Genomic DNA, 25919 nt, shown 5'->3' with positions numbered 1-25919 from the left:
GAGAATATATGCAACATCATTTTGCCTATTTCTAACCTGATGAATCCTCCTAGTCCTCTTCTTTTTTTTTAATATAAATTTATTTATTTATTTATTTATTGGCTGCATTGGGTCTTCATTTCTGTGCGCAGGATTTCTCTAGTTGCGGTGAGCAGGGGCTACTCTTCGTTGCGGTGCCCGGGCTTCTCATTGCAACAGCTTCTCTTGCTGCAGAGCACAGGCTCTAGGTGCATGAGCTTCAGTAGTTGTGGCTCACAGGCTCTAGAGCGCAGGCTCAGCAGTTGTGACACATGGGCTCAGTTGCTCTGCGGCATGTGGGCTCTTCCTGGACCAGGGATCCAACCCTTGTCCCCTGCATTGGTAGGTGGAGTCTAAACTACTGCGCCACCAGGGAAGTCCCCTTAGTCCTCTTCTTACCTAATATAGCAGAAACCTTGATCAGCTTTTCTTATACCTTTTCATGGGCCAATGACAAAATGCCTCTTACTCCCCTTACCCTTTGGACAAGACTCAGTCCTTATTCCTCTGGAATAACATCCCACCAATAACATCAGTCTCTATGGTGACAGGGTCAGGCACTTGAGACTGCCCCCAGGGAGCCGGTAATGGCCTTCTGAGTGATAGCTTTGCTGCTTGCTCCCTGCCCCCCACCCACTTACCCTTTGCCCCGGGAGCAGGAGGGTGAGTGTGTGGTAGGAGAGGGGGTATAAGGACTAAGAGTCTGCTGGGGAGAGGGGGGCTGCAGAACCCTCAGGGCATCCTCAAGGTTGAAGCTCTGCACCCAGGCATCTGACACTCACCATGTCTGCCATCCTCTGGGTGGTAATTGCTACGTGTAAGAAGAGGTTAGGACAGACTGACGTCAACCAAACCCAGCCCATTCCGAGAAAGGAAGTCAACCAGGAACTGAGGCTGGCATATTTTTAATCAAAGTTCGGTCCCTGGACCAGCAGCATTAGTGCCTTCTGGGAACTTGTAAGAAGGGCAAGTTCTTGGCCTCCCCAAGGTGGACCTACTAAGTTAGAAGCTGGGGGTAGGGTGGGCACAGCAGTCTGTGTTTATTGCCTCCAGGTGATCCTGAGGCCTGTCAAAATTTGAGGGCTGTTGTTCTAAAGCAGGGGACTCCAAGTTTGTCTGCACTTTTGGCTCAACTGGAAGCTTCAAAAAACAAGTGATGACTGTCCCAGTAGTAGGCTGCAGCCGGCTTTTACCAGCTCGCAAGAGCTGGATACAGGGAATTGATTACAAAAGCATCGCAAAGGCCAGAGGAGCAGAAAAAAAAGGCTGAATGACCCCTAGAGGAGAGAGCTAACCGGGAGCTGGTGCTACCTAGAGTCTGGGATCTAGATGCCCTGAGATCGAGGCTGCCGCACCCCTGCTGCTGCCAACACTTTGGCATCCCAGGAAGTCAGAGACTGCGTTCCTGCTGCTGCTGTTGAAGCCAGGCCGCCGGATCACCCCCTGCTGGCCCTGACATCACCTGAGCTACAGCCCCCGAGCATCTGGCTGGAGAGACTATTGATATCACAGCAGCCTGAGCTGGAGGCCAGGAGTCCACCCTCCTCACTGCTGCTGCAGGAATGATGGCTAGGAAAGCCTTCTCTTCCCCATCCAGGGCCCAGCTCCTGCCACACAGGGCAGCGCACAGAGGAATGGAAATGGGGCCGAGGGTCAAAGTGAGCAGCATCGAGTGAGTGGCGGAGCCTTTCACAGCCTGAGGCCGCTAAACGGGGCAGAAGGTATCTCAGCTGCACCCCAGGCAGAGAGTAAGCTAGGAGAAAACTGGCCTCACACACACAGATTTGTTTGTCTGTTCTTTTACTCATTCATGCATTCCACATGTGCTCATTTGGTTATTCGCTAATCCAGCCGAAAATGAGTGCCAATGATGGAAGCTTCCTTCCTTCCCTCTCTTACACCCAACCAATCCCAAGGTTCTGTGCGGGCTTCTGGTATTCCCTGCAATTGTTACAAGAAAGGGGACCCCTTCCAGGGCCCAAGAATAGGCTCTTGTCTAACACTCGGAAATGAATTGTCCGAGGAGACACACGTGCTAACAAAGCAAGAGATTTTATTGGGAAGGTGATAGGGACAGAGTAAAGGGACAAAGTAGGTGAGTAAATAGTTAATCGCACTAGGGGATTGTAAGTAGAAAAAAGTATGGGACACCCCTGTAAGCTAATGATTACTCAAGAAAGCAGGTCTGCTTAACCACAAAACCAGGCAGGCTTGCTTCGCAACAAAACCATGCGACACAAGCACCAGACATGCCCCCGAACAGTAAAACAATGGTGGCTGGAGACCCGCATCCTGCCCAGTGAGCTCAGTAAGTTAATGATCCCTAGGACGTACTCTCTGCACACACACAAAAACAATAATTTATGGGAAGATGCTCATTGTACAGAGACTTGAAATAATTTTTACAGTCCTGGCTTGACCATGCAGGGACAAGAAACTCCCCTGCCCAACCTGGAGGAGGAGCTGATGATGGAAGCATGACGTCAACTCAAGAAAGACAAAGAGGATCCTCCCCCGCCACTTTTCCTTTGATTATAAAACTAAGTTCTCAGCACAACACCCTCTTCCCTGCCCACCGGCTTATAAGCCTCACAAGTGTCCTATTCTAATAAATCACTTCTTATCTATCACTTTGCCTCTCGCTGAATTCTTTCTGCACTGAGACATAAAGGACCCGGCTCCTCGGAGCCCCCTGAAACCGCACCTATCCCTTTCAAAGGAGCACCTGGGCGGAGAGCAGCAGGTTAAGAGAACCCAGGAGAGCTGCTCTGCCACGTGCCTTGCAGTCTCGGGTTTTATGGTGACGGGGTTAGTTTCTGGGTTGTCTCTGGCCAATCATTCTGACTCAGGGTTCTTCCTGGTGATGTGTGCATCTCTCAGCCAAGATGGATTCCAGTGAGAAGAATTCTGGGAGGTTGGCAGGACATATGGACTGGCCTCTCCTCTCCTTTTGACTTTTCCCGAATTCTTCCGGTTGGTAGAATTGTTAATTCTGCGTTCCTTACCAGGACCTCCTGGTAAGAGAACTCATGCAAGTGGTTACTAACTTGCCTGGCCAGGGCGGGCAGATTCAGCCAGTGGTTTCCCTAATATAATCATTCATCCTGCTCTGAGACTGGAACCAACAGCAACAGAAGAGGGGGTGAGGACACTGAGGGGGGGATCTGTTCACAAGACCATAGAAAGCACCCCTCCCCCCGCCCGGGACTCTGTGAATGGACCATGAAGTTGGTGCTGGAGTTCCTCCAATTCTGTCACTATTCCTGGTTCAGTGTACCCTGGGGAGAGCAGAGACTGCTTTCACATCATTCTTTTTATTAAAGAGGCAGAAGCACACCTTCTCCTTAAGGGAACAGTACCTTCTCTGGCACTGAATTCTAAATAGAATTTGCCATGTGGTGCTTTCTACAACACCTTGGCCCAGCAAAGTCTATCTGGCTGCTTCCAGTGGAGGAATCAGAGAAAAGCCAAGGGGCCAACAAGAGTCATGTCTGCTGAGTTTGGGGGAAGAACATATATTCTGGGGAGTGGAACTCAGTGATGAGGTGAGGCCCCCTAGTGCCCTCAAACTTCAGCTTTTGCTTGTCATAGCCACCTAGCAGAGCCGCTGGCTGGCTGTTGAGATGGATGGAGGGTGGGTAGACCAGGGAGGGTCAAGGCCCTGCTGAGTTGTTTCCTGCAGATCCCATCGCATCCTGCTGGGGGAAGGGAAGGCTGATGATGGCAAAAGAATGGTCCTCGCCCCTGCCCAAGCAAATCCTCTTCCTTTAAAATCACCCTTCAATCCATTTTGAGTTTATTTTTGTGTATGGTGTTAGGGAGTGTTCTAATTTCATTCTTTTACATGTAGCTGTCCAGTTTTCCCAGCACCACTTATTGAAGAGGATGTCTTTTCTCCATTGTATATTCTTGCCTCCTTTATCATAGACTAGGTAGCCATAGGTGTGTGGATTTATCTCTGGACTTTCTATCCTGTTCCATTGATCTATGTGTCTGTTTTTGTGCCAGTACCATACTGTCTTGATTACTGTAACTTTGTAGTATAGTCTGAAGTCAGGGAGCCTGATTCCTCCAGCTTTGTTCTTTCTCAAGTTTGTTTTCACTATTTGGTGACCTAAATGAGAAGAAAATCTAAAAAAGTGTGGATATATGTATACGTATGACTGATTCACTTTGCAGTCCAGCAAGAAACTAACACAACATTGTAAAGCAATCATACGCCAATAAAAATTAATAAAAAAATCTACATACAATGCAATACCATACCATACAATATAATACAATACAATGCAATACAATAAACTCATCTTCCAGCTCCTCTGTCAAGGGCCTTAAACAGAGTCTTAAACCTCTGTGTGAGTTGAGCAAGGCAAATCTGAGGGAAGGGAATGAAGAAGAAGAGGTTGCTCTGCAGGTCAGAGTGGCCCCAGAGAATAGAGGTGGGGGTTCCAGAGAGGAGAATGGGTCTTGGTGAGCTGTCCCGAGTGGTGTAGGCATGGAAACAAGGGGAGATGCAAGGTTGAGTCTCAAGGAGAAAGCAAAAGACAGAAAAGGAATCTGACATGAGGGGTAAACAAAGTGAATAATCAATATGGAGTAAGAGGGTTCAGAAGTCAGGGTGTGAAAAAATTCCCAGAGACAAGTGGGGAGGAGAGGAGATGCAAGGGCAGAGAAGCGGGTGCAAGATCCCAAGTTAATTTCCACATTACCCTTTCTTTCATTTTCCTCACTGATATGGTAGGACTGGAGTTTCTCCAGTTCAGCGGATGGAAAGCTATGTCCCTGCAGAGACTTTGCAAATGCTAGAGCCAGGTTCCCATGACCGCTCATTAGGTGAACTCTCCCTGGGAACTGAATATGAAGCCATCTGTCGTACCCTGAGGAACGCATGCCTTCTTATCAACATCTCTGGCTTCTGAATCTGCAGGGCAGGCTGCTAGAACACAGAGGGGGTGTCAGTGAGGCAGAACAAGGAGTAGGAAAGATGGGATTAACACCCATGAAAAGCAGGTGGAATTGGAGACCCACGCTACTTATGACCATTGGTTCCTTTCTGTGTGAGCAAATATAGGGCAAGTCCTAGAGGAGAACAGATGGGTGACTTCCACCCAGAGGGACCAAAAGCTGGTCGGCACATTTCTACTGTTCTTGGCTACAGTGTTCTGTGGCCAGAGCGACCTTGATGCAGAGACTCAGCAGGAAGAGGAAAGTCATAATCGTGTGCAACATGACATTCTGATGGGAAGAAGTGAATAAATCATATGAGAATTCTCTAAAGGTCCAGTTAACAGTCTCATCGTGCTCTGCAGAGATAGCAAGGGAAATATTTCATTTCCTGTTTGGTATGTGTCATTTTGCCATCTGGAGTTAACATCAACTTAGTAGGCCTCGATGGAGTCTTCTTCCAAAACCAAGAGGTAAATAGCCTATCAGAGGGCACATAGTGATCAGCCCGTGGAAGGAAGAACATCTCAGTGACCATGAAGCTGACCATTCATGGAGGTGCCTATCGGCACTAGGGATGAACTATTCTCGTGAAGGAACTACCACAGGACCATGAGCGTGGAGAGATAGATGAGATACATGTGTGAGAAAATCCAGGTGAGTCATGTCCCAAGGGCACCGTGCCCTTTGAGTTTTACCTTTCTGTAGGCTATTTATTGATTCACCTTTTTATTTGCTGTTTAGCAGAGCTGGGCAGGGACTCTGCAAACTCCATTTCCCAGATCCCCTTGCCAGAGGGCATGCTTTTAGATTTTGCCAAAAAGAAGCATGCAAGATACATTGAAGAGAGGGGAGGGGAGGAGGGACTTCCTCCCTGTTTTTCCTGTTGCTGGCCGAATCACTCCAGCTTCCAGCATCTTTGGGTGCTCCCAGGACCAGCCGCCTGTGGAATGCCAGGACTTGAGTGAGTATGAAGGTGCTGTTTTAAGGAGGTCTAGAATGTCATCCAAAACGTGTTCATCACGTTCTGAAAGAGGACCAGGGCAAATGTCATCGTGAGGGGCAAGGGCAAGTCCAGAAAGCCAACCTCCTCCCTGGATTTGGAGGTCGAAGCACACAAAGAGACAATCCAGAGAAAAAAACTACAGGTTGTTACAACACAACACAACCATGCAGACACACAAATGTTCAGCTCCACCAATAACTTGTTTTTAAAGGAACAAAGAATCAATATTGAAATGCCATTTTCTACTCGTGTTGACAGTTTAACATAGATGATAACATTGATTCTCAGGAAATAATTATTGTTGGGCACAAAATAAACTATGTAACAGATTGTTTACTAACATGTTACTTATGATAGTGAAAAGGTTAAACTATATACCTGACAGAATGATGTTAGACGATGATTGTAAATCCACAATATGAAACACTCTTTAGACATTACAGGTCTAAATAATACATTTAGAGTGTGCAAAATGTACTATTCAGACTAAACATAATAGTACACTCAAAATGTCGAAGTTAAAATAATCTTGTAAACAAGAACCTATTGACATATAAAAATGTTTGTAGAATAATATTACTTAAGTAGAAAAAAGCAAATTTTTTTTCTTGGCCGCGCCACATAGCATGTGGCATCTTAGTTCCCTGACCAGGGATCAAACCCACGCCCTTTGGATTGGAAGTGTGGAGTCTTAACCACTGGACTGCCAGGAAGTCCCTGAAAAAAGCAAATTTAAAAACAAATAGTATATACATTTAGCATGATCCCATTGTATTAAATATATGCATGTATGTATATAGGTAAGAGATATTTTTTAAAGGGATGTTTTTAAAAGTCCTTGCCCAGGCCACACCCCAAACCAATTAAATCATCATAATAATTTATTGCGCAGGACTCACACCTCAGTAGCACCTATGATTACAATTTGCAGTCGGGGTTGCAAAATGCTGCTGTAAACACACCCTATCTCAATCTACACACTCTCCTCTACACCTCCAAAATTAAAGTGCTATTTAAATTGTTTTATTAAATGGGTTTGATTTAATTAATTTAATCAAAATTTGGTTAGTTGTGATTAAATTGATTGTTTTTTAATTTAATTTTTAAGTCAATTGGATCCTAATTGGTTTTTTTTGTTTTTTTGGTTTTTTGGGTGTTTTTGTGAGTATTTGGTCTTCAAGAAAATAGATGGTTCCTGTGTCAGGCTTGGGGCAAAGAAGCCTGGAGCATTTGGCTGGGGTCAAGGTGTCTGGGATATTTCTGCAGCCTGACCTCACTGAAGTAAACCATCCTCCCACTCCCCTCATCAGAAGAGCAAAGGGTCTATCTCAGTTTATTCTACCATGCTTTTTTATTTAACTTTTATTTATTATTTGTTTACTTATTTTTGGCCATGCCACATGGCATGTGGGATCTTAGTTCCCTGACCGGGGATTGAACCTGTGCCCCCTGCAGTGGAAGTGCAGAGTCTTAAATATTGGACCACCAGGGAAGTCCCCACCACCATATTTTTTCTTTTTTTTTTAGAACTTTTATTGAGATACAGTTAACATATAATAAACTGCATATATTTAGAGCGTATAATTTGGTATCCCAATCTCCCAATTCATTCCCCCCCAACACTCCCCGCTTTCCCCACTTGGTGTCCATATGTTTGTTCCCTACATCCGTGTCTCTATTTCCGCCTTGCAAACCGGTTGATTTGTACCATTTTTCTATAGTCCGCATATTTGTGTTAATATACGGTATTTGTTTTTCTCTTTCTGACTCACTTCACTCTGTATGACAGTCTCCAAGTCCATCCATGTCTCTAGAAATGTCCCAGTTTCCTTGCTTTTTACAGCTGAGTAATATTCCATTGTATATATGTACCACATCTTCTTTATCCATTCATCTGTTGATGGACATTTAGGTTGCTTCCATGTCCTGGCTATTGTAAATAGCGCTGCAATGAACATTGGAGTGCATGTGTCTTTCTGAATGATGGTGTTCTCTGGGTATATGCCCAGCAGTGGGATTGCTGGGTCATGTGGCAACTCTATTTTTAGTTTTGCAAGAAACCTCCATACTGTTCTCCATAGTGGCCGTATCAATCTACATTCCCACCAGCAGTGCAAGAGCGTTCCCTTTTCTCCACACCCTCTCCAGCAGCTACTGTTTGTAGATTTTCTGATGATGCCCATTCTAACCGGGGTGAGGTGATACCTCATTGTCATTTTGATTTGCATTTCTCTAATAATTAGTGATGTTGAGCAGCTTTTCATGTGCCTCTTGGCCATCCGTATGTCTTCTTCGGAGAAATGCCTATTTAGGTCTTCTGCCCATTTTTTGATTGGGTTGTTTGTTTTTTTGATATTGAGCTGGATAAACTGTTTATATATTTTGGAGATTAATCCTTTGTCTGTTGATTCATTTGCAAATATTTTCTCCCATTCTGAGGGTTGTCTTTTCGTCTTGCTTATAGTTTCCTTTGCTGTGCAGAAGCTTTGAAGTTTCATTAGGTCCCACTTATTTATTTTTGTTTTTATTTCCATTACTCTAGGGGGTGGATCAAAAAAGATCTTGCTGTTATTTACGTCAAAGAGTGTTCTTCCTATGTTTTCCTCTAGGAGTTTTATAGTATCTGGCCTTATACTTAGGTCTTTAATCCATTTGGAGTTTATTTTTGTGTATGGTGTTAGGGAGTGTTCTAGTTTCATTCTTTTACATGTAGCTGTCCAGTTTTCCCAGCACCACTTATTGAAGAGGCTGCCTTTTCTCCATTGTATATCCTTGGCTCCTTTGTCATAGATTAGTTGACCATAGTTTATCTGTGGGCTTTCTATTCTGTTCCATTGATCTATATTTCTGTTTTTGTGCCAGTACCATACTGTCTTGATCACTGCAGCCTTGTAGTATAGCCTGAAGTCAGGAAGCCTGATTCCACCAACTCTGTCTTTCCTTCTCAAGATTGCTTTGGCTATTTGGGGTCTTTTGCTTTTCTATACAAATTGTAAAATTTCTTGTTCTAGTTCTGTGAAAAATGCCATTGGTAATTTGATGGGGATTGCATTGAATCTGTAAATTGCTTTGGGTAGCATAGTCATTTTCACAATGTTGATTCTTCCAATCCAAGAACATGGTATGTCCCTCCATCTGTTTGTATCGTCTTTGATTTCTTTCATTTGTGTCTTATAGTTTTCTGAGTACAGGTCTTTTACCTCCTTGGTTAGGTTTATTCCTAGGTATTTTATTCTTTTTGTTGCAATGGTGAATGGGATTGTTTCCTTAATGTCTCTTTCTGATCTTTCATTGTGAGTGTATAGAAATGCAAGAGATTTCTGTGTGTTAATTTTGTATCCTGCAACTTTACCAAATTCATTGATTAGCTCAAGTAGTTTTCTGGTGGCATCTTCAGAATTTTCTATATATAATATCATGTCATCTGCGAACAGTGACAGTTTTACTTCTTTTCCAATTTGGATTCCTTTTATTTCTTTTTCTTCTCTGATTGCTGTGTCAAGGACTTCCAAAACTATGTTGAATAGTAGTGGTGAGAGTGGACATCCTTGTCTTGTTCCTGATCTTAGAGGGAATGCTTCCAGTTTTTCACCATTGAGAATGATGTTTGCTGTGGGTTTGTCATATATGGCCTTTATTATGTTGAGGTAGGTTCCCTCTATGCCCACCTTCTGGAGAATTTTTATCATAAATGGGTGTTGAATTTTGTCAAAAGCTTTTTCTACATCTATTGAGATGATCATGTGGTTTTTATCCTTCAATTTGTTAATATGGTGTATCACATTGATTGATTTGCATATATTGAAGAATCCTTGCATTCCAGGGATAAACCCCACTTGATCATGGTGTATGATCCTTTTAATGTGTCCACCATGCTTTTTTAAAAGGAGTAAGGAGTCAGGCGGATCACAGCAGAGAAGAGGGGACTGAGCTGTTTAGTTGACTCTGTAACTATTTTTGCAGGGAGTGGTTCCAAATGTTTTCAAACCTCAAAATGGCTTCAAGCATCTCAACAAACTGAACATGTAGGGCCAACAGTGGGGTGGAAGCCTCCTGAAGAGTGAAGAGCTGACTGCCTCCCTGTCCCATCCAGCCTCACCCAGCTTGGTCCACCTGTCAGAACCCCCTCCCATCACCCAGGGTCTGGTGGGGATTACCGCCTACTGCCTGTCACGGTTCCCGTGGAAGGTTGTAGGACTGTGTTGCTAGAGGGGAGGAAAAATCATCTCCCTCTATCCTTTTAGGTTCTGTGGCTGAGACCCCATATGTAATAAAAGACAGATTAACAAGGGAAAAACTCTTAATCCTCTGTGGCGATCTAAAGGGGAAAGAAATCCAAAAAAGAGGGGATATATGTATACGTATAACTAATTCACTTTGCTGTACAGCAGAAACTAGCACAACATTGTAAAGCAATTATACACCAATAAAAAATAACTTAAAGAAAAAGGGAAAAACCAACAGAAGTTTAATAACATGTGTGTATACCTCATGTATACATGGGCGATACCCAGGAAAACTGAGTGAAACTCCCTGAGATGCCCAAGCCACCACCTTAAACACCACCTTCAGCTAAAGGCAAAAGAAAGATGTTGGGAGGGGCCAGTTGGGGGGGGTGGCCAGGAAAAGCCCAGTAAACAAGGGTACGTTTTGTTATGCAGATGTAGGTGGGTGCCTTCTCCACAGATACAGAAATTCAGGGATTTAGAGTCTTCTTTCTCTTCCTCAAAGGAGACTTCTTTACAAATGGAGACTTCTCTTAAAAATGTAAATTTCCCTCACAACAGGGCAACTTCTGGCCTGTTTTCAGAGATTCTCCAGCATGCTGTTTCTTAAAAATAATCAGCTCCAAATAATCTTGATGCCAAAGAGGCATATTCTGCTCCCCTTCTCTTTCCAATTTTTAAAATTATTTATTGAAGTGTAGTTGATTTACAATGTTATGTTAGTTTCAGGTGTACAGCAAAGTGATTCAGTTATACATATATATGTAAATATTTTTTCAGATTCTTTTCCATTATAGGTTATTACAAGATAGTGACTATTGTTCCCCGTGCTATGCAGTGAATCCTTGTTGCTTATCTGCTTTATGTAAAGTGATGGTATTGGTTCACTTGCTCCCCTTCTCTGTTTCCCGTGGGCAGAGCCTCAGCCACCACGTGACTGCCACGCCTGTTCCTGGCTCAACCTGCTCCAGGCGGGTGGGTGTGGGACAGGCCGTGTGCAGCGTGGAAGGAAAGAACACAGAACGAGGAGCCTGGGGTCTGGATTCACACTTCAGGCCCTCAGTGTTCTAGCTGCCCGACCTCCGCCTTTCTCAGCGATAAAATAGGTGTAAGCATTTCCAGCCTCCCTCACGGCTGTGTGTGTGAGCACGGGTCACCTGCCGTGGATCTCAACCCGGCTGCACCTGGGAATCAGTTGCGCTTTGAGAAATACTTATCCTTCCCCCAAGATTATGATTTAGTTAGTCTGAGATGCCTGTAGGCATCAGGAGGTTTCAGAGCTCCTGGAGTGATTCCAGTGCACAGCCAGGACTGAGTGGCCCTGCCCCACTGGATGTGAAAGCCCCTTAGAAGAGCAGATGTAGTTTTACTACAGTGATTTTCAGAGTAGGGAGGGGACAACAGCCTCTGCATCAGTGAGGCAGGAGATAGATGGGCCCCAGGCTGAACAGTTTCTCCCCCAAGGACAGGAACTCCAGAATAGCAGAAACTCCGTATAAGCAGGATGATGGAGGAGGGTGCGCCCTGCCCAGATAAGAGATAAAAGACCACATAGGCCTCATTCTTCAAGTCAAGGAGACCTCCCCAGCTACACATGTGCACAAAGGCTCCTTGGAGGTCTGAAAGGGAGGGGGTACCACCCTATAGTAAGCGATGCTTACTACACACAGGCCTCTTCTCTAGAATCCATCTTGGCTAAGAGATGCGGGTGCACACGTGGGAGGACCCTGAGACACCCCAAGTACAGACTCAGAACCAGGCAAAGCAGGATGATTGGCCAGAGGAAACCAGGAAGAAATGCCCCATATAAGTGATTCAAACTACCACGGGGGCGAGACTTTCTCTCTCTGAGCCCACCTGTGTGTCCATCCACACATACGGTACTCTTTTTCCTCCTGACAAACACTTTACTTGCTTCACTACTTTCCGTCTCTATGTGGAAATTCACTTGTTCGTAGCTGATGGGCTAGGGCTTTGTCACTGGCCCCTGATGGTCTGGTGGCTAGGATTCAGCGTTCTCACTGTCGCTGCCTGACCTCAATCTCTGGCCGGGAACTGAAATCCTGCATCAAGACACTGCAGGTGGAGGCCACCTGAGATCATCAGCACCAGCCTTTCCTGGGAACTTGTTAGAAGTGTCAACTATTGAGCTTCTCCCAGCCATAGGAATTAGTGACTAGAACAGGCTGTCTTTAACATGCCCTCCAGATGATTTTTGGAGTGATAAAATGGGAGAACCGTTTTAAAACAAGGTCCTTAAACAATCGGGTTTTAAAACTCTGATTGTTCAGTAGAACTGGTGGGGGAGACTTTAGTTTGAAAGCTTAGATCTCAGAGGGTGATTCCCATTCAGCTACTGGGAAGGGAGGTCCCGTGGTTGCGTTGTTTTTTATTTATTTGTTTTGTTTTGCTTTGTTTTGTTTTTAAGTTTTTCAGATGATTCTAATGCCACCAGGCTGGCAAACGTTAGTTTAAAAAAAAAAGTCGTTTTGAGAAGAATCCTCTAGAAGGAACACACACAGCAGAAGCCCCGGCTGTGTCTGCAGCTGGCCGGGAAGAGTTGCAGAATCTCTCATGTTTATAACGTGATTGGATTCATCTCTTTCATTAGTGACCTTTGGTTAGGTTGAATCATTTCCTTTGGAAATAAGAGAAAATGCCTCCATTGTTTTTAACAAGTTCTCTTCATCTTTGAAAATATTTTGCGAAACGACTTTTCTCTGACTCCAACTTCCTCTGGATTTTGTCTCTACTGACCTAAGCAGACAACCACATAATGTCACTGGGAAAACTCTTGATTTCGGGGGGAGATTTTTCACATTGGCATTGAAGGCTCTCTGAAACTTCACCCACTGTGATCTACCCCACCCCGCCCCCACCCCATTTTACGGCTGGGGATGCCAAGACCCAGGGAGCCTCCAGATACCTTGTTGGGGTTGAGCAGAACGTTAACAGCAGAGCTGGGAGTGGAGCCAAACTCTTGCCACCTTCTCCTGCTTTATGTTTGCCAGATGACACTATGTGGGTGATAAACATTTCACTGGAACTTTCCCTAGTATCACCAGATTGCTGCCTGGTACAGTAGTAAAGTGCAGGGCCTCTTGGCATCAGCAGGCCCAGGTTCAAATCCTGGCTCAACGAGATGCTAGCTGTGAGAATTTTGACAGGTTACTTAACCGCTCTGTGCCTCAGTTTCCTTATCTGTGAAACGGGGATGCACAGGAAGATTAAACATAAGACATACAGAACAGAGCCTGTGCGTAGTAAGTGACAGTCATTTTTATGGTCCGTGAGGTGCTTTGCCCCACTGTTTTTGTACCAACCTCCAGCCCTCTTTCACTTTGGCCCTACATCCCCCTCCTGGTGCTCCATTTCCCACACTGTGTCCTGGGAGTTAGCGTGCTGGGCCACAAGGAACAGGGCCCTCACACCTTGATACTGGGAAACGCTGCTCAGTCTACAGTAAAGTGGGAGGGTGGAAGTTTGGGACCTGGGAGCAGAAGGAGAGCTCCTGAGATCAGGATTTCTGAGCACTCTTGTTTAGAGCACGGACGTGTATCCAGTCCATCAGCAAACTTTGCTGACTGGATCACTTAGGGTGATGAACTTGGTCCAGAGACAACCATGAGCCCTTTGGACAGTTATCTGAGAACTTTCCATGATCAGATACTCGGACTGGAGTGTAAAGACTGTTGTGGCCACAGTTTGGCCCCTGACATGCCATATGACATCAGGCTGGACATCCATCTTCTCTGGCCCAGCCTCCCCCTTGGCCCAGCAGGCACAGACGGCTTCCACCGGTTATAGAGGGCTAGGACCTGGTCGCATGTGATCCTCACGATGACTGGTAGTGAGGGTGGGTGTTGTTACCCTATTTGATGAACGGAGAAGCCAGCTCTCAGGAAGACTTGCCCCAGATTGTAGTTTCATAAAGGAAGAGGCACAGGGGAAGTAGCCCCCACCACTCAGTACCACTCTGTTTTCTTGTACCTACCACCGTGGGCTGATCTCAATGTCCTCATCCCTCCCCTCCCCCATCCATGTCCTATCACCGTAGGCTTCTCTCCCTATTCCCTCCTTTTCCATAAAAATCTATCTTGTTTTTTCTCCTCATCTCCATCAGGGTCTGGTTTAAGGCTAGAAGCTTTCCTGTTTTTTAAAAAATTTGTATTGAAATATAGTTGATTTAAAATGTTGTATTGGTTTTAGGTATACAGCAAAGTGACTCAGGTATATATATGTATATACATATATGATTCAGGTATATATATATATACACACACTCCTTTTTAGATTCTTTTCCATTGTAGATTATTACAAGATTTTTTAAAAAGATTTATTATTATTTTTTTAAATTTATTTTTGGCTGCGTTGGGTCCTCATTGCTCTGCACAGGCTTTCTCTAGTTGCGGAGAGCAGGGGCTACTCTTTGTCGTGGTGCATGGGCTCCTCAGTGCGGTGGCTTCTCTTGTTGTGGAGCATGAGCTCTAGGCATGTAGGCTTCAGTAGTTGTGGCTCTTGGGCTCTAGAGCACAGGCTCAGTGGCTGTGGCACATGGGCCTAGTTACCCCGAGGCATGTGGGATCTTTCCGGACCAGGGGTCGAACCCGTGTCTAGGTTATTAGAAGATTTTGAGTATAGTTCCCTGTGCTATACAGTATGTTCCTGTTGGTTATCTATTGTATATATAGTAGTGTGTATATTTTAATCCCAGACTCCTAATTTATCCCCACCCCCTCCTGCTTTCCCCTTTGGTAAGTGTAAGTTTGTTTTCTATGTCTGTGAGTCTATTTCTGTTTTGGAAATAATTTCATTTGGGACTTTCCTGGTGGTGCAGTGGTTAAGAATCTGCCTGCCAATGCAGGGGACGTGGGTTTGATCCCTGGGCCAGGAAGATCCCACATGGTGCAGAGCAGCTAAGCTCATGTGCCGCAACTACTGAAGCCTGCGCACCTGGAGCCCTTGCTCTGCAACAAGAGAAGCCACTGCAATGAGAAGCCCACGCACTGCAACAAAGAGTAGCCCCCATTCGCCGCCACTAGAGAAAGCCCTCACTCAGCAACAAAGACCCAAATGCAGCCAAAAATAATTTAGAAAAAAAAAGTTCATTTGTATCATTTTTTTTAGATTCCACATATAATCATATGTGGAATCTAAAATTCCACATGTTATCATATGATATTTGTCTTTCTGTCTGGCTTACTTCACTTAGTTTCTTGATCTCTAGGTCCATCCATGTTACTGCAAATGGCATTATTTCAGTCTTTTTTTATGCCTGAGTAATATTGCATCATATATATATATTTTATATATATATTTATATATATATATATACACACCACATTTTTATTCATCTGTTGATGGACATTTAGGTTGTTTCCGTGTTTTGGCTATTGTAAATAGTGCTGCAGTGAAAATAAGGAGTGCATATGTCTTTTTGAATTATGCTTTTCTCTGGGTATATGCTCAGGAGTGGGATCACTGGATCATATGGTAGCTCTTTTTTTTTTTAACAAATTATTTATTTATTAGTTTGTTTGTTTCTGTGTTTGTTGGCTGCATTTGTTCTTTGTTGCTGTGCATGGGCTTTCTGTAGTTGCGGCAAGAAGGGGCTACTCTTCAGTGTGGTGCATGAGCTTCTCATTGTGGTGGCTTCTTATGTTATGGAGCATGGGCTCTAGGCATGTGGGCTTTGTAGTTGCATCACATGGGCTCAGTAGTTGTGGCGCACAGGCTTAGTTGCTCCACGGCATGTGGGATCTACCAGGGATAGACCAGGGATAGAACCCATGTCCCCTGCATTGGCAGGCAGATTCGTAACCACTGTGCCAGCAGGGAAGTCCCATAGTAGCTCTATTTTTAGTTTCTTAATGAGGCTAGACTCTAAACAGTGTGATCCAGCCTGGACCGCAGTGGGTTCATGAGTTACCACTTTCAGGAAACTGAACTAATATTTAGCACAACTTCCTCAGATGAAATGCCACTTCCAAAGAGAATGACTGACTCATGCATGACAGAAATTTCCGATACCTTGGCAGGCCAGAAAGACAGCTGCTGCTGTGGATGAAGCTGGCCCTTGGAGGGTGGAAGGGACGCTGGCCTGAGGCAGCACTGGGGCTAACTCACTGGGGGTATTCACTTCCGACCTCAGCTTCTCCATCTATACAATGGAAGTGGAACAAGGTGCTGGCTGATGTAGTGTCCAACTCCAGTGTTTCCACCTTCCTTAACGTCCCAACACCCACCTCTGTGGGTCTATGGATCCTCGGGATATACTGGTATTTTTAAAAAGTTATTTATTTGTTTATTGGCTGCCTTGGGTCTTCATTGCTGCACATGGTGTTTCTCTACTTGTGGCAAGCAGGGACTACTCTTCGTTGTGGTGCATGGGCTACTCACTGCGGTGGCTTCTCTTTCTGTGGAGCACAGGCTCTAGGCGCACGGACTTCAGTAGTTGTGGCACACGGGCTTAGTTGCTCCCAGATATGTAGGATCTTCCCAGACCAAGGATTGAATCCACATCCCCTGCATTGGCAGGCGGATTCTTAACCACCGTGCCACCAGGAATGTCCCTCTGGTATTTTGTCCTCCTCTCTTCTACCTACCTTATGAGGAATTCCAAATTACCCCCCCAAATTTTCTTTTTTGTTTTTTCTTCTAAACTTATGATTAATCATTTAGTAAGAAATTCATGTGCTAATGAATTGTGTCATAATAAAATTCTAATTGGAGGTTTTGTGTCGGTGTCACTTACAACCCACCCTCCACCCATCGATTTTTTTTGTAAATTTGAGTATAACTGCTTTACTATGTTGTGTTAGTTTCTGCTGTACAACAAAGTGAATCCGCTATATGTGTATATATATTCCCTCCCTCATGGACCTCCCTCCCCAACCCCTCATCGCATCCATCTAGATGACCCCAGAGCACCGAGCTGAGCTCCCTGTTCTAGACAGCAGGTTCCCACTAGCAATCTGTTTCACACATGGTAGTGTATCTATGCCAAACGTAATCTCCCAATTCATCCCACCCTCCCCTTGCCTCTCTCTTCCATAGTTTTGAGACATTTCAGGCCTTTTTAACCTCACCCAGGCTTCCATTGTGCTGTTTGCCTCTTGCAGACAGAGAAACTAGAAACAGGAAATCAAAATGTTGGATTCAACAAATATTACTTTAGTGGCAATTGGCTGTCAGACGCATGGAGTGAGCACAAAGGCGGTGGGTCTTGGTTCTCTCCCTCAAGGCCCCAGACTAAATGACCCAGTCTGGTTGGCTGTGGAGCCAGAAGAGGGCCACAGGAGGGGAGGAACCAAAAGCCCAGGGGGCTTGGAGGAAGGAGATTTGCTCCGTCTGGAGAGGCCCAGCCGGTTAGGAGGGGGCAGAGCCGATCCTGAGAGGCAGGCCCACTAAAGACGGAAAAGTGGGTCACTGTGGAGTGTTGGCCTTCCTTTGCATTTATTGTACAAACAAATGAAACAGCAACAATAGAAGTCAGGGAAAAAGAGAAAAAAAAAAAAACCCAACTGCAATTTTTCCTCTTAACACATCAGATGATTTTATTTTTCCATGTCCTTTTCCAGGCCCTGGTGACACTTATGCAAAAATGTTTTGTTGTGGTACACACAGCAGGGCCTGATTCTGAGCTCAGCTGTCCTCACTTAGCCTCACATACGAGCGTGTTTCCATGTTGCTACACAAACTTCATCAGTTTAATAGCTGCGCTGTGTTTCACTGGGTACTTTCATCAATGCCACCAATGATAGATGAGTGTACCGTTTCCTGAAACCTGCGTGATTATTAATATGATTTGAAAAGTTTACTCACTTGTTAAACATTGAACTTCATTGTTCTATTTTTGCATTTCCTTGATAACTAGAAAGGTTGACTATGTATCAGTTTGGGGGGGAACTCCTACCATTTCCTGAGAGTCCCAGTACAGAATTTCTAGGAACTAAGGCGAGAAGACAATGCTATTCTTAAGCTCCTGCATCATGCACAAGGTTTTCCAGAGAAATAATATTTGAGATCTCAGAGCTATTCCAGGCCAGGGACTATATTAAGTTCTTCAGTTCCCTCAAAGCAACAACTTAAAATTAACCATTATAAAAAAACAAAACATATAGAGTTTGTCTTAAAAGGAAGTCTTGTGGTAGCTGCAACCTTTCAATGGAATAGCAATCTAATAGAAAGAAAGAGATCCTATACTTTGGCCATAGGAACTAGACCTTGAGAAACTAAATTTGCAAATTGTATCTCCTCTTAACTTGAATGATCTTTGGGTTTTTCACTTGCCTGGACCTTCTGTGTGTATTAGCTCTTTATATTGAGTTACCAACTGCCCTGGTTTGCCCAGGACTGAGGAGTGTCCTGGGATGCAACTTTTGGTGCTAAAACCAGAACCAGATGTTCACCATATCTTGATATACCATGTTCAGCAATTGCACAATTAGTATTTGATGCTTTCCTTCCCACTCTTCTTTTCTCTTTCGTTCATAAGAGAAATAATAGGGTCACTGTAAAAGTAAATGAATTAAGGACTTCCCCAGGCGGTCCAGTGCTTAAGATTTTGCCTCCCGATGCTGGGGGTGAGGGTTTGATCCCTGGCCGGAAGCTAAGATTCTCACATGCCGCGTGGCCAAAAAACCAAAACATAAAACAGAAGCAATATTGTAACAAATTCAATAGAAACTTAAAAAAAATTGGTCCACATTAAAAAAAAATCTATAAAAAATAATAAAAATAAATGAATTCACACAGTTTAAGCACTTAGCACAGTGCCTGGGACATAGTTAATGCTTAATAAATTTGAGAAGAGAGGGCATAGTGTATTGATTCAGATTGTATAGCATGGAATCAGACTGCTTGAGTTCCAATCCCGGCTCCTTTGTTTCTTCCTCTGCAAAACTGAGATGACAATTACCTGTCGTGGAGGGTGGTTCTGAAGGTTACATGAGCTCATCCATGCAAATCACATAGAACAGAGTTGGCCAAGATTAAGTCCCCAAGCATTAGCTACTGTTCACGGCAGTAGGAATCATAGTACTAAGTACCTATGAAACAGATAGGTATGATTTCAGGGGTGCTCCAAGGAGCCTGGTCCTTTATGTCTCAGCACAGAAAGAATTCAGCGAGAGCCAAAGTGATAGATAAGAAGTGATTTATTAGAGTAGGACGCTTGTGAGGCTTACAAGCAGGCAGGCAAGCAATGCACTGCCCTGAGTGCTCAGTGGGTTACATTTTTCATAATCAAAGGAAGACCGGGATGGGGAGATCTTCTCTGTCTTTCTTGAGTAAGTGTCACGTTTCCATAAACGATTGTGTTTTCTGTGTGTGCACAGAGCATATGCTGGGGGTTATTCACTTGATGACACCCCTGGGCAGATTGTAGGACTATATTGTTTTACTATTGTTTTACTGTTTTTAGGACATTGTGTAAAGAGCATGTTTTGGGGGTCATTGTGTGTGCACAGAGCATGTGCTGGGGGTTATTCACTTGATGACACCCCTGGGCAGATTGTAGGACTTATTTTCCACTATTGTTTTATTGTTTTTAGGACATTGTGCAAAGAGCATGTTTTGGGGGTCATTAACTTACTGAGCTCACTGGGCAGGGTACAGGCCTCATGCTACCATTGTTTTATTCTTTTGGGGCATGTCCTGTGCTTCTGCTGCATGATTTTGTTGATAATCAAGTTAGTTTGATTTTGCTGTTAAGCAAGCCAATCTGGCTTTGAAGCTAAGCAACTTGTTCTGCTTTATGAGTCAAGCAAGCCTGCGTTGTTTCAGGATCTTCTTGACTGGCCATTAATCTTACTGTGGTCTCCCAAAGTCCCCTAAAGTTCCCTCTCTATCTACGATGGGGACTGTTTAATCATCCTACTCAATCCCTATCATTGCCCCCTCCAGATGTTTCACTCCCTTATTCTTAAAGAGGGAAAATGGACGATGACGGATCATCAGCTACTTCCTGCTGACGAGGGGCGCAGGCCTGCCTATGTGAGGAGTAAAACACCTGGCTAACTGTCCCTTCTCTGTTGGGAGAACTGTAAGCCAGCGCCACTCTGGATGGCATCATTCCTTCAGCTTTTGTGGACGCAAAGCGTCAGAGAACAAGTCTATAAAAGATACAGATTAAAAGAAACACAGCAACGAGCATTAGAAGAGTCGTCGAAAGAGATTGTAACCAGGATTTTGGAGATCCAAACCACTTTCCCAAAGCAGTTCCCAAATCAGGAAGAGGGTCACTTAGGGCCTCCATTTGTTTGTGCCTATGTTTTAACATTTGAGATACATCGAAGGTCCCGTGTCCTGGGAATCCCTCTAACCCAGGCAAACCAGTGGCTTGCATACTGTAAGAATGTTAAATTACCTCACTTCCGTGAATCAAAAAATGTTGCTGCTATATCAGTAAACAAAGGATGTTGCAGCCATCAAGCCATCACACTGCAGCAGCCCCAACAGTGCACCGGGGACTCAGCAGGAGAACGCACAGGATACTGGCCTCAGAAAGCTGAGGGGCATGACAAAGGAATGATTTCAGTGAGCCCAGACTTTTGCATCTTCCCACACAAAAGCGCTAAATTCATTAACTTGAGATGTCTGGTTTACTTCGATTAATAGTAATCTTTTGATGTGCCGACTACCTGGTCTTTGTTGCAAAAACATCCTGGCTCCCCCTTTACCTCTTTGGAGCAGTCCCTCAGATTGACCTGAGAGTCCTATCTCCTGGGCTTCAAGTCCTTAGAAAGTCATCAAGTAAAACATAATGCTCAACTTCCAGGTTATGCTTTTTTTTTTTCCAGTCTACAGTTTGTCCTCCCCAAACCCTCTGCATTACACATAGAGAAACAGGGACTCTGAGTGCTTAAGAAATTTGCTCAAATGACACAGGTAGTGAGGGGCTGAGCCAGCTGGCCACAGAACCTGAAGTCACCTCCCGCTGTGAACAGCGTCTTTGCTGGGGAAGAGCTGGATGCTGCCTGGAGGTTGATCCATGGTCACCTGAGATCAGCTTTTCATGATTTTCAAATTTTGTTGTGTGCTGACTCTTTGTACACTGACATCATCCTCACAATGTCTTGGCTTCTGGAGGGGGGGAGACAGAGTTTTGCCTCCCAGGAGGGCCCCGAGAGCCTCAGTCACCCTGATGCATGAAGGTCACCATTGGCTGGTGATCACGCAAGTACCAATAATGCTGAGTGTGTGGCCGTGGCCACTTACACATACTGGGTCATCTTCTTCCTCCTTAAGCATAGGGACCGAGGTGCTGCAGACCCCAGCAAGCCACGTGATGGTGGGGAGGGACTGGCGTTGTGTTGTAGAGGGTGTTTGGCAGAGAGACGAGTGTGCTGCATCTGTGTGGTGCATGTACTCGGGGAGGTGATGTCTCCTGTGCCTCATCCAGGAGCATCCAGTCCTGGCCTTGGACGACCCTCTCGTCCCACTGCGACTGGAGCTGAAACTGAGCATTGGTTCAGACGGAGGCTCCGGAGAACACAGCCCCTCAGTCCCCGCACAGTGTCTGCTCTGGGGCTGGCGGGTGGCCTCCAGCTTCCTGCTGGGATGCAAGCCACGGGAGAAAGGCACCGTTAGGGGGTTCGGCCAGGAGGAAGAGCTGTCTCCTTCCCCCGTGTGCCCACCACAGCCTTTTCTTTGAACCCTCCGCAGCTCCTTATCTGGCTCCCTCTATAGACAAGGACTCCTGGGTGTAGAGGCTGTGGCTGATTGTGTAGGTGCCCGATGTTCCGTCTCACTGCAGATAAGCGCAGATGCCTTAGAGTTTGGTGCTAGGCTATGTGTAGCACAGGAACAGTCTCCAGGGATGGGATGATGAGAAGACAGTTCTATAAGATGTAGTGAAGTGCTCTACTTGTAACCCTCAAAACGACTCTAGGAGCAGGTGAGTGTGGCTGCACAGAGCTGGCTTGTCCTCGCTCTCCTTTTGGGTTCTGTGCTTCTGTTAATGCTAACTAAAATCACATTGCCTTTTTTATTTTTTCAAATTTTTAAAACATGTTTTTGGCCGCGGCATGCGGGGATCTTAGTTCCCCGACCAGGGATCAAACCCACGCCCCCTGCATTGAATGCGCAGAGTCTTAACCGCTGGACCGCCAGGGAAGTCCCACATAGCCTTTTTTTTAGCCATTGAAAACCTAGAGTGACTTCAGAGGAGAGGGATAAGGAAGATGAGGGGCCTCGGAAGAGCCAGAGGAAGACCGTTTAGGCTGAGCTCACAGGAAACAGAGACCACGGAGGCCTCCCGAGGAGCAGCGAGGCCCACCCTGCAGGGCTCTGCCAGGCGGCCACTGGGAAGGCCTCAGGGGCCTACAGAGGCCTGTGCACGGCTTCCAGAGGCCCCTGTAAGGCAGTAGCACCGCCGAGGGCATGTGAATGGGGGACTGGAGTCAAGGCACTTGAACTGGATTAGAAACACATGCTGGCAAGTTTGCACCCTCAGGATAAGGCAGAGGGTGGTCAAGCCAGAGCCCCGAGATGCTGTTCCGTTCTTGATTCTGGGCTTGGATGAGATTACAGTCAAAGGATGTCATCACCCAGAAGGAGACCAGAGGGTGAGCGAAGAAACAGCAGCTTCCAGAGCACTTTGTTTATTCACTATAGCATAAGCCAAGGGTGTCTGGAACAGTGGCTTTGCCTGGAATAATTTGTGATGGACATAGTTTTCACGACCTTCTCCGGGTTTCCCCCTTTTCTCTTTAGTGGACAGAATGGGGATGAGTAATTGTATCTGAACTCACTATGACATCAACTGGCGCATCTCCTCAAGAAGACTTTTGTCTGCTGACTGCCCTTCAGGGGAGTATGTTTATATTTACGTCTCGTTTATTCTCCTCCTCTGTGGATTGTGGTTTTCCGGGAGAGAAGTAAATTCCGCTTTAGGAGAAAATGGAAAATCCAATTGTTCAATACACGATAAATCCCATTTCCTCTCCTTTTTTTCAAAAGATGAGCTGTTCAATCACGTGAGGGAGGATGATCGTTTGAGAACTACGAGGCTTCCAATATTGGTGCCTTGTCAGTTTCTGTGGTATCTTTGCCTGTTGTTCTTACCTTTTTATTTTAATGACATTGATCTTCTCTGCCATTAGGCTCATTTCACCAGAGCATCTGTCCGTGTTCATTGATCACTCAGATCTTTAAAAAAAAGGCCCCACTGTTCACTTTATCACTTTTCAGTCACGTGCCTCCCGCTTTGGAAATACTGAATTACATATCACCTTCCAGATATGCTGTGCTGTCTTGTACCACCAGGCCTTCCCTTGTGCCACTGGCTTTGCAAAGAATGCCTTTCCTTTCATTACCTACCCGGATCTCTCCTCTACATCCTTTAAGCACAAGATTAGTCCTTCCCCTTTCTCCTGGAAGCCTTCACAAGCCTCTCCCTGAGATGGTTTGGTGTCCCTTTGCTGGCTACAGCCTTCTCCGTTTACCTCTGTCACATGCAATCATAACTGCTGCTTGCTTGGAAGCCCCTTGCAGACAAGGAGCCTGGTGTCATGTCTTATTTATCCTTGTATCCCCAGGGCCTTCCTATTGTACAGTGCATGGCACAGGGTAATGGCTCAATAAATACACATTAAATAAAAACAAATATCTAAGGAATCAATTTGCCCTTCCACTGCCTTCATGAAGACTTCCTAGATCCTTCCAACCTGGAAGGCATTTGCACCTGTGGGCTTCCTTTGCACTCTACCTGTGTCTCTCTTTTACACCCCCCATCCCTTTCTCATTTTTCCATTCCATTGGCAAACTGCCTGGCATTTAGGAAGTGGTCATTGAAAGTCAGTTGAAGACTGAGCTGAATTTGCTCACAGTAGCATGGAAAGAATCATTCTGGAATATTCCGCATACCAGGACAAATTTTTTTTTTGTCCTTACATTGTAAAACCAATATGCCTACAAGTCCAGGGCAGAACATTCATGCTGAGACTCAATTACCTGCCTATGTAATATCTTCATCTTTCGCTAGTTATAAAGGTACACAGGGACTTCCCTGGTGGTCCACTGGGTAAGACTCCGTGCTCCCAACGCAGGGAGCCCAGGTTCAATCCCTGGTCAGGGAACTAGATCCCTCATGCATGCCGCAATTGAGTTCACATGCCGCAACTGAGGAATCCGCATGCTGCAACTAAAGACCCTGCACATTGCAACTAAGACCAGGCACAGCCAAAATAAATAAATAATTTTTTTTTTAAAGGTGCACAGAATTTGTTGCAGCTGTCATTGTTTTGAGGTCCATAGAATTTTAAAGATCTAGGGAGTTCCTTTGTGGCCCAGTGGTTAGGATTCTGGGCTTTCACTACCATGGCCTGGGGTTCAACCCCTGGTCAGGGAACTGAGATCCTGTAAGCCATATGGTGCAGTGGGAAAAAAAATTCTGAAGATCTGTTATAGAATGCGAGAGCTGGCATGGACTTGAAATGTTATCTAGTCAAGTCACCTCATGTTCTAGATTGTGAAACCAAGGTCTTGAAAGACAGAATCAAGGCAAGTCAACAGTCAATAAAGCAGGTCTCACCTATATTCAATCTCTATATACAGCCGTAGTGAGGTCTGACCAAGCCATAACACAGAGCAGTGTTTGCTCATGGAGTCTGATAATCAGGGAACTTCATAACCTTTCATGACTGAATCAGGAGGAGAGCATTGCTTCTCCCCTCTTCTCTTGAGCTGCGAAGCTCACCCCCTTGGGAAGTCTGAGCTATAGAAGGAGCTGTAATCAATAGCCAGAGAAAAATGCATCAACCCAGAAACAGGAAATAGAGGGTTTTTTAAAAAATGGGTTCTTTTAAATTAATTAGTTAATTTGGCTGCATCAGGTCTTAGTTGTGGCACATGAGATCTTCATTGTGGCATGCTGGATCTTTCGTTGTGGCTCACAGGCTCAGTAGTTGCAGCACCTGGGCTTAGTTGTTTCCTGGCACGTGGGATCTTAGTTCCCCAACCAGGGATCAAAACTCCATCCTCTGCATTGGAAGGCAGATTCTTAACCACTGGACCACCAGGGAAGTCCTAAGGGGTTTTTGAAGAACACTTTTAGAAGGAAAGTGTTAACTTTATTTGTTTTTTTTTTTTAAATTTTATTTATTTATTGGCTGCGTTGGATCTTCATTGCTGCACACGGGCTTTCTCTAGTTGCAGTGAGCGGGAGGCTACTCTTCATTGTAGTGTGTGGGCTCCTCATTGTGGTGGCATCTCTTGTTGTGGAGCATGGGCTCTAGGCTCATGGGCTTCAGTAGTTGCGGCACACAGGCTCAACAGATGTGGCTCACGGGCCCAACTGCTCCATGGTATGTGGTATCCTCCTGGGGCAGGGATTGAACCCGTGTCCTCTGCATTGGCAGGCAGATTTTTAACCACTAAACCACCTAGGAAGTCCAAAGAAAGAGTTCAGTTTAAACCCTGACAAGATCAGGAAAAGAATAAAATGACTTGCTTTGGTAGTCAATTGAGAAATTTCCTGTCCATTTTCTCCTCCACATCCTGTTGTTCTCCAGCTCCAGAGAGTCAAACATGGCTAGCAAGATGTATGAGGAGTGGCAGAAAAACGAGGTGAGGGAAGAAGGAATAATCCCGTTTGGTTACAGTCTGCATAGTTCAAAGCTAGGGAAGGAGGAACACCCTCAACCTTAAATGAAGTATGAAGTTCTAATTATTAATGAGATAGGAGATTTTAATTACTGAACTGGGACTGTTTCAGAGAATAG

At 45.1% G+C, this 25919-nt stretch overlaps 1 long non-coding RNA gene across 2 annotated transcripts in view; it reads right to left on the bottom strand.

Annotated features, from left to right (window-relative positions):
• The window catches only part of LOC130844104 (uncharacterized), a 64907-nt gene that overhangs the window by 11144 nt on the left and 27844 nt on the right, over positions 1-25919 (bottom strand). Inside the window, exon 4 of one of the 2 annotated variants that reach the window (XR_009051179.1) lies at positions 20564-20704. The exons of the other annotated variant lie outside the window; for it this stretch is intronic. This is a non-coding gene — a long non-coding RNA (uncharacterized LOC130844104). The remainder of the gene's footprint in view (positions 1-20563; positions 20705-25919) is intronic. 2 annotated transcript variants of the gene reach the window in all.

This window comes from Hippopotamus amphibius, chromosome 2 (assembly GCF_030028045.1).
Source record: "Hippopotamus amphibius kiboko isolate mHipAmp2 chromosome 2, mHipAmp2.hap2, whole genome shotgun sequence".
In the NCBI taxonomy this organism is placed as follows: Eukaryota; Metazoa; Chordata; class Mammalia; order Artiodactyla; family Hippopotamidae; genus Hippopotamus; species Hippopotamus amphibius.
Note: the sequence above shows the minus strand (reverse complement) of the source record. Positions and strands in the feature narration are given on the sequence as shown.